The sequence below is a fragment of the Mesocricetus auratus genome, unplaced genomic scaffold, assembly GCF_017639785.1.
Source record: "Mesocricetus auratus isolate SY011 unplaced genomic scaffold, BCM_Maur_2.0 Super-Scaffold_100022, whole genome shotgun sequence".
NCBI classification, from domain to species: Eukaryota; Metazoa; Chordata; class Mammalia; order Rodentia; family Cricetidae; genus Mesocricetus; species Mesocricetus auratus.
In genome coordinates, this window is record NW_024429203.1 from 30,540,928 (window position 1) to 30,549,800 (window position 8,873).

Here is an 8,873-nt window from a genome sequence, read left to right on the forward strand (position 1 = left end):
CTCCTGTGCAGTCAAACCCAGCAGGGCACTGGCATGGAACCTGGCGGGCTGCCATCACACCTTTCCAGTCACTCCTTCAGAGTCGGTGCAGTTCCCACCATGTGCTCTACTTGAGGAGGGTGGACTACAAACGCCTAAGAGTGCATCAGAGACAATAGAGAACCTCACACCTGGCAACTGCCTTGGAGTGCCAGACCTAAGGCTCGGTATGGAGAAGGTCAACTCAGAGAAGAGGGGTAGCATGGAAAAGGGGAGGAGACAGGGGACATTTCAGTCCATGACATGTGTGGATAAACCAATCATTGTTGCTGTGTTGACTTTGTTATTAAGTTCAGTGTGACTCTGAAACAGAAAAGAAAATGAGCATTTACCAAATTCCTCAAGTGCTTTGCTAAGTATAGCCTGTGTTCACACTCCCTATCGCTTCACTTTCAGTTGCGTAGGAGCTTTAGAGGACTCCCATTCTGTAGAGGTAAAAGCTGGGTCTTAGATCAGTTAAAGAGTGCCTCTAGCTCATCCTCACAAAGCTCTTTATAAGGTGTATGAGGTAGTCTTTGTGAAGATCTAGCAGTTCTGGACATATGGACACTCAGAGCATCCAAGAGCTGTCATCCTTCAGACATAAAGGCAATCCTTGCCTGATCTTCAGTGCTTGGACCACCTGGCAAGTCCTTTTCCCACTTCTCCAATTTTCCACCTCCAGTCATCCCTCCTAACCCTGCAATCAGTGAAGGCCTCTGTCTACTCCTGGAATGCTCACCTGCATTGGCTAACCCACAGAGCATCCTATTTAAGACTGCAGCCCCTCATTCTCCATGCTCTCTATATTCTCAACCCTCCATAGCACTCATCACTATATAAAGCATCCTGTTTCCTTTTTAAATGTATTTGTGTGTGTGTGTGTGTGTGTGTGTGTGTGTGTGTGTGTGTGTGTGTGTGTCGTGTGTGTTAGGGTCAACTGAGGCTAGACAGAATGGGGCTTCAGATCCCTTGGAGCTGGAGTTACATGTGGTTGTAAGCTGGTGGACATGGCTGCTAGGATCCAAACTCAGATTCTCTAGAAGAGGAACAAGTGCTCTTCACTGATTCATCTCTTTGGCCCCATCTTATGTTTTTACCTCCTGTTCTTCCAAAGCCACTAAAAAGCAAGCCACAAACACACCCATCTATTAGCTTGATCTTGTCTTAGCTGAGGTCTAGCACCTGGACATTCAAGAATTATCTGTTAATGAAATACTTGTGTATATTTCTTCCTTCTTTTCTTTTCCTTCACCTCTCAATGTCATATACCTTATTAGACCCAAAGTATGAAAAATAGGAAAATTCCAACAGTGACAATGGAACAACTGGAGAGCTCTAAGACAAAATCTTGCCCTGATCATAGACAAGCAATGTTTCCAGGGTCTCTCCCAGCACAGCAACTCAGGAAATTGAGGCAGGAGAATTGCTGCATGTTTGAGACGATGATGAAGATCCTATCTAAAAACAAGGGAGGAAGGCTTAGTTTGGGAGTGGTGGTTTAGTGGATAAAACCCTTACTGTAATTGCATGGAGTCTGAAGTTTGGATCCCTAGTACCCTCTGTGAAGTTGAGTGGATGTGGTGACCCATCTGCTATCCCAGGCTTGGGAAGCAGACACAGGGGATTGCCAGGCAAGACTGGCTAGCGAGGCTAGCTAAACCAGCAATTTCTGGGTTCGGTAAGGGACCCTGCCTCAGTTAGTAAAGTAGAAAGCAATCAGGAAGACACCTGACATCAACTCTGACCTCTACAAGTATGTGCAGGCATATAAATGTGCATTTACACACACTGTGCCCATACATGGCAAATATACATACACGTATGCACATCATATACATACATATATATGCACAAAATAAATCTAAGAAGTGCCAAAAGCAAAACAAAAGAAACAGATTCAAGGAGGATTTAAGATGTTTTTGAGATAGAAGGAATTTCCATCTACTTGTTTATGATATACCTATCCCTTTGCTCAAGTTGACAAGAGAAAACACAGACACCTAGAAACCTACGTGACCAAGAGGCTACCTGAGAATGAGTCACATGTCCTAGGGAGGCTGTTTGCTCTGCACCTGACCATGGGCAGCTGCAATAAGCCCAGGGATGGCCAGCCCCCAGAGACTAGAGAGTCCCCAGGCAGAGAATCTATTTTGAGGTTGCTCAAAAAACAAAGTCACAGAAGGAGCCACATGTTGAGGTTAGTTCTAATCATGAGGACTTGACTGACGCACATCTCAGGGACTTTCTAGACTAAAGGTTGCTTGTTGGGAGCTCACCGTATCTGTTCATGAATTATCTGAATTATCAAAAACAAATTAAAACAACTTTTATTGTCCTGGTAAACACAGAGCAATCTGGAGATTTCCCATAAAAATTGGACCCCAGCTCCTCGTGGAAAAAGACTGGAGAGCAGTGATTTGTCTTCTTCCCTGGCACAGTGGGGAGACAGGAGACACTGACTGCTGCCTCTCCCTGTTGCTTCCTACTCTTCCTCCTCGGTAGGGCATCATCTCATTGGCCAGACATTCAGGAGACCTCTGAATACTTAGAAACTGACCTTGAACATCCTTGAATGCACTCTCACCACATTTCCAATCGGCATTTATCAGATTATCTAATTTTTTAAATAAATATTTTTCTAGGCTAATTAGTCCTGCCAAAACATTTCCCCTGGTAGACTACTAAATGTCAATAGAAACTGGGCATTTAAAGGCAGAGAATAATGTAATAATATAAAAGAAAGACGGGAGGGAAAGTGGGTTAGGATAGGAGAGTGACCCCAGAAAATCATATCCCAAGCCTGAGCAACTGAGCTATTTAAAAAAGGAAAGACACGGAAGGTGACAGAGCAGGGCCAGGAGACGGACCTAGAAGGGAATTCTCTCTTAGCAGGAAAGTGGGGGAGGTGGGGGGTATGGGTAGGCCAGGGAAGGACCCTTTCTCCTATCAAGCCATATGGGTTAATGTTTAACAGAAAAACATTTAATATCTATGTACATATCTATCTTACTAGTAATTAAACTTAAGACGCTTGGGGATTTTGAATGAAGTGTTAAGTGCACAGTATGTTAACTTAGTCAAGGGTGAGCTTTTTCCAGTTCAAAGTTAGTGCCTCAGCAAGAGAAATAAGAGTGATGGAATGTTTCACCCAGATGGTTTGGCTTTTTAATATCTGAAAACACTTAAAATATTTTTCGACATTTTCTGTGCAGTTGCATTAGGTGATGACTACTGGCTTGCTTGTTTCCGGTCTGGTTTTCCTTTGCTCTCTCTCCAAACATCTTTTGGCATTGGAAGGCTGTAGTTGATCTACAAAGTTGAAACTTGGGGACAAGAAAAGTTGGGTAATAGTTGGAGACTTGAGAATGCCAACAGGTGGCTTCATTATCTAAAGCTTTGAGATCCCTCTTTCATCTTGATGTTCCCCATGAGCTCTGAGCTTGATAATGCAGATTTGAGATACACATTCCCCACATCAGGATGAGACTATATCCCCTAAAATATGGGATTTCACTGGAGCTGTGGAAGAGCTCTAATACTGCTTGACATCTACACAAAAGGAAGAAGTCTCCAGTTGCTGAAAAGACAGGGGTTGGACAAAAGTTCAAGTCCCTGATGGAGGGGGAAAAAAGAAAACACCAGAAAAGTCCTCTCTCTCTCTCTCTCTCTCTCTCTCTCTCTCTCTCTCTCTCTCTCTCTCTCTCTCTCTCTCTCTCTCTCTCTGTCTTCTACAATACAAGAACACTCAAAGAAATAAAGTTTAAAGGAAAGCCTGATGTTAAATAGGGTTGTGACCTCAAGGCAAGATCCCACCTAGTGATACTACATCAGGAAGACCTGAACATCCCCACATGGAAGAAGTAGAAGACTACAAGTTTTAAAATAACTTGATCAAGATGATAGAGGCCCTTTAAAGAAGAAATGAAGAATTCCCTTAAAGAAATGGAAGAAAAGACAAACAAGAATTGGAAGAAATCAATAAATCCCTTAAAGAAAGCCAAGAAAATTACAAATTCAAACAACTTCTTGAGGATTTAATACATGTGGCTATCAGGATATTTAATTTAAAAAATAATTAAATACTTCCAATGTCACTAATATTCATCAGATGACTATTATCCCAATCCCTTTATTCACTTGCCTTTTAAAAATTATTATGCTCAAGCTGGGATTGATGGGGCATACCTTTAATCCCAGCACTCGGGAGGCAGAGGCAGGTAGATCTCTATGAGTTTGAGGCCAGCCTGGTTTACAAGAGAAAGTTCTAGGTACACAGATAAACACTATCTTGAAAAACAAAACAAAAAAGATTATGCTCAATTTCTTGGAAGTCAAAGCATCAATCCAGTTTAGTCATCATACTATCAGGCATGTGCTTTAATACCTAGGATTTAGAATTAATAAGGAAGCGTAGCTTGCCATGGTACCACACACCTATGATCCCAGTACTTGGGACAAGGAAGAAAGAGGCCAGCCCAGGTACATGAGACATTCTTTCAAAAATACAAAAATATTAAAATAAAAAGTAATGTCAATAAATCCAAATGGCATAGTGCTTGGCAGTCAACAGTGTTTACGCATACCATCTTTAAACTTAATTACAAAACTCTGTCAAATGGCTATTACTACTTGAGTGAGGTAGTAATTTGGCTGAGATACTGGAGAAATAAATTTCTTCCACTTAAGAAATAAAGAACTTGAGGGACTGCAGGGTTAAACAACCATCTCTAAATAGAGCCATGATGAGGAGGCCCTGGCAGGCCTTGGACAGTCATTGTGCAACTTTCCACAGGATAAAGACTTAGACAGTACAGAGTGAATGTGTCTAAGACTTACTTAACTCACTAATGAGAGGAGGCGCAGAGCTTAACACTAAAGAACATGAGAAACAGATACACAGATTCAGGACATTGTCATAGCACCACAGTAGATACCAGGTAACTCCAAGGAAATTCGACCTCGGGGAGTTACCTCTTCTGTGGACAGAAAACAACTGCAGCTTATTGATCTTTCTCAAGTTAACATGCAGCTTCAGGGTTTGGGTACAAATCACTAGTACAGAGCAAAGGTTGAAGCTGTCTTCTCAGAGATCAGCAAATGCCTTCTGGTTCCTAGGCTGCATGGTCTCTGCTGCTTCCATCTAAGTTGTGGTGTTGTAGCATGAAAGCAGTTGTGGGCAAAATCAATGAACATAGCTGGATTCCCATGAAAAAGAATAAGCAGAGGACAACAGGACCACCACTTTCCAGCCCCCATCCAAGACTTCCTGGGGATCACCGGGGTAACACAGTTAATCCTGTATGCAAACTCCAAAGAAGCATGCAGTAATTTCCAAGGTTTACTTAACTTTTTAAACAGTAGCCAGGGCTTCGAATAGTGAGTCCCAAGTAAAAGTTTTATATCTCTATGCTCACTGGGTCCTTCAAGTACAGATAAAGAAACAGGCTCTTTTTCCCCCTAAGATTAAAACAAGTACCAAGAAAATTGTTTCTCATCATTTTCATCTTTGGCTTGCTTTGTTGAGAAAAAATACTCTTGTGAGCAGTTCTCTATTTTTTCCCATTGATTTGAGAAGTTCTCTTCAGAACTAATGCTGACAGGAAAACTCTGGGAGCTATCAAAAATGCACAACGTGACCCCCTGCTAAACACAACTGGCCAGAAAGCCAAGTAGGCTGCTTGCAGATCTGCTCTCTCTCTGTCCCCACACCCAATCCCTAAATCTTGCCCCTGGTGCTGCAACAGAGCACCAGCTGCAGCCTTGCCCTCTGCCCACATCTGTAGATCTCACAGACCATCCCCTCCTAACTTCCTTCCTCCATTTCCAGCCCCAAACTCCAGCAGGCACCCATGCTAAACCACAGGCCACAGCTGCCAGAAAGCCAGGTAGACTGCCATCAGACCCTCTCCTGTAGGAGGAAGTCTGTATGCCGCCATTAACCATGTTACTTACTAGAGGCGCATACAGATGAGGTAATAAAAGAGCGGTTTACCACACCGCTAACCACACCCACTTTAGGTATGACTAAAGACTTATACGGACATAGGTGGTGAACTACGTCACTAGCGAGGCCCATACTGGACATATGGATTCCTGAAGAAGAATGAATAGCTACCCTGAGGACCATCAAACAGTAACTCACTGTGTGGTATCAAAGTCTAAATCTCTCTATATTGTTTTTTCATAGTACCCCTTTATCTTTGTTTCTTCACATACTTCAGTCCCCATTCATTTAACTGAAGCTGGCTTTGGAGTTGGATTGGCTCTCCTACTCTAAATTCAAGCATATTATTTAAATAAAATTCAGAATTTCTGTATTATATCAAAGAGCCATTGATATAAGACAGAAGAAAATAAAATTAGGGACTGTTATCTGTGGATTTCTTTTTCTGAAAAGTCTAATTTCCTTCAGGTTTACCATCTTCCCTATTGTCACCTGTTCCAGTATGCATACATATAAAAGTTAAAATATTTCTTTGTTAACATTAATGTTTGAATTTTCCAGAGAACAAGGGATTTCCTGACAGCAATCTTCAACTGCTTCAGAAAGAGAATGAGGATCCACTTCCTTGACTTCACCTGATTCGACTGGAGGCATCTGAACTGCCCCACATCATTGACTCCACCTGACAAGCACTATTCTGAAACTGGCTTGAAACTACATCACTCTACACAACTCCGGACCAAGAAACTGAAACAGCACATCTTCTACAATCTGGCCAGAGCTTCAATCAACACTAGAATCCCAGTCAGGAACTTCAATCAAGCATCTCCTGCCATACAGAGACTGTCTGATCTACTGAGATTTTGTTACACTAACATTTTTCTTCTCACAGGTCCCCCATGAGATTATCATCGTCCCATCTCAGCAGGAAGTAGTTTTGAGAATTCCACGCCCCCTCTCCCTACTATTGATACTATAGGATAGTTTACACCTGTTAGTGTTAGTTTTCAATTATTTTAGAGTTGGGATTGGAAGGAGGTGTTCAGATTTGTGTGTTTCTTTCAGATAAGTTTAGGTTTAGATAGAATAGATGTTTGATACAATTTGTTCATTGACACAAGTTAGTCGTCCTTTGTAGACTAAAAGGGGAATTGTAGGAGGAAGCCTGTATGCCGCCATTAACCATGTGACTTACTAGAGGCGCATACAGATGAGGTAATAAATGAGCGGTTTACCACACTGCTAACCACACCCACTTTAGGCATGACTAAAGACGTATACGGACGGACATAAAGAGTATACGGACATAGGCAGTGAACTACGTCACTCTCCTCTCTGCTTCCCCAAACCCAATGCCCCCAGTTGTAGTGCCCGGGCTACAAAACTCTTTAAGGATTTGGGCAAGGGCCTGAGGATAGAAATGAAGACAAAAGACAGTGGGTCATTCTTACAAGGAGAATGCCCTTTATTGCAACATGAGGGGAGTGTTATATACCAGTTAGCAGGTCCAGTGGAAAACTACCAAGGTCAGAAGTACAAGTTCCCAGGGCCCTCCAGCAATAAGGATGTGCAGATAACAGGAACTTGCATTCAGGCAATAAGGATGGGCACAAAACAGGAACTTGCATTCAGGCAATAATTGGGAGGAAGGGAACAAGAGGTAAGCTCCTAGTCACAAGCTGGTCAGCGGATCCCTTTGGGAGAAGGGTCCAACACCCAGTCTCAGTCTCTGCTCTGCAGCAGAACTCCCTAGGCAGCCTTCCCTGCTCCCAGCTTCCATCTCCTGCCGATCCACAGACCTGCCCCTGACTTCTTGCTTTGTCTAAGACTCAGCTCCAGTCTGGCAACCAAGGGCCTCTCCTTCCAGGACAGCAAGTAGTCTGAAGGCAGACCCACACCACTCCTTCTGCTCCTAAGATCCAATCCCGCCCCCCAATCTTATGCCAAGCTCTGTAGAAAAACAAAAACAAAAAAAAACAACCAAACAAAAAACCCTGCTGTAGTCTCCCTTCCCTTTCTGACCCCATCCTCAAAGGATCACAAAGACTACCTCATCCTTTCTTCCCCCAGCTTATCCCAAATCCCAGCCTCTAAAACCAGCAGAAATTCCCTGTGAACACACTATCTGAGCAGGTCAGGAAAACTGTCAACACACAGCCACTACATGCTTCAAAAATCCAGAGAGGAAACAGAAACCTAGGAACAAAACACCCAGGCTATGAAGACAAATCCAGAAAACAGCACCTAGACCTGTAATCACCCCAAAGCCAGATGCCTAGGTACCAGTGTAAGAACATAGTCAACAACAGCCAGGGTAATGTGTCTCCAATAGAGCCCATTTATCCTACTACAGCAGGCCCTGAATATTCCAACACAGCTAAAGCACAAGAAAAAGACTTAAACCTTAAAGACATAGTATGAAGATGGCAGAGTTTATCTTATAGAGGAAATAAACAAATCCCTTAAAGCAATCCTGGAAAACACAAACTAAAAAAAAAATGGAGGAAATAAATGAATCTCTTAAACAAATACACAAAAATTTGAAGGAAATGAAGAAAAAATGAATAAACACTAATTGATGGAATATGGAAATGAAAAACTTAGGAATTTTAACAGAAACTAGAGCAGCAAGCTTCATCAATAGAATGCAAGAGAAAGAAGAGAGGAATCTTGGGTGTTGAAGATATGATAGATGAAATGTATACATCAGTTAAAGAAAGTGTTAAATCCAAAAAGCTCATAATGCAAAACATCCAAGAAATATGGGACACTGTGCAAAGATCAAACCTAATAATAATAGGTATGGAAGAAGAAGAAGAAAACCAGCTCAAAGGCCCAGAAAAAAATCTTCAACAAAATTGCAGAAGAAAAATTGCCTAACCTAAAGAAGGAGCTGTATATAAAGGTA